Below are 728 nucleotides of genomic sequence, written 5' to 3'. Positions count from 1 at the left end.
TGTACACAACCTCCAAGCCCGGCAACCGAAAGAGTGCATATAAGGAAGGGGAGAAACTAATTCAGGCTTCCTTGACCAATGCCGTCCGGCTCTGCCGGCATTCATGGATGAGGGACCAAGAGAGGTCCGGGCAGCACTCGAAAACATAAGACCCTTGCCGGCCAGCAGCTCTGCCGGCCGGCAAGGGGCTGAGTCAATTCCACATCCTAACCTATACTAGGTCCAGATGTAGAACGACGTACAGTACAGTAATGGCTCGGCCATTACGAAGAAAGAGGGGGAAGGGACAAGAGGGTCCTGCCAACCTTGCTTTAGTGACAGATCACCCGCAGCCAAGAAACTTATCTTAGCCTAAGGGAGATCTAAGGGGGAAGGCCAGCAATACTTGCCAGCTCCCAGAGCACCAAAGCAAGGAAGGCGTTGCTACTCCCAAGGGAAGAACTTATCCTCCCCCGAGAACAGCAACAAGGACTAGTCTGATAGATCACAAAAGAAGGAATCATAACCACAGAAACCTTCGGTAGTGACCTAAGGGAGCTAAGCTCCCTTTGTCTGTGTTAGGTCAGCGAGGGGGACTCAGCCCCAAGCCAGACAACACAGACTCAGACTAAAAAACTCTGTTGTTCTGTCCCTCTTGAACCATAACTACAGGAACAGGAAGGTACAGTAACACCCTAGTATAGTTTTATCGAAAATAAATTCGGAAAAAAAACACTTAGGGATAAGCC

This window comes from Palaemon carinicauda, chromosome 7, assembly GCF_036898095.1.
Source record: "Palaemon carinicauda isolate YSFRI2023 chromosome 7, ASM3689809v2, whole genome shotgun sequence".
NCBI lineage: Eukaryota > Metazoa > Arthropoda > Malacostraca > Decapoda > Palaemonidae > Palaemon > Palaemon carinicauda.
This window is presented reverse-complemented; position numbering follows the sequence as displayed.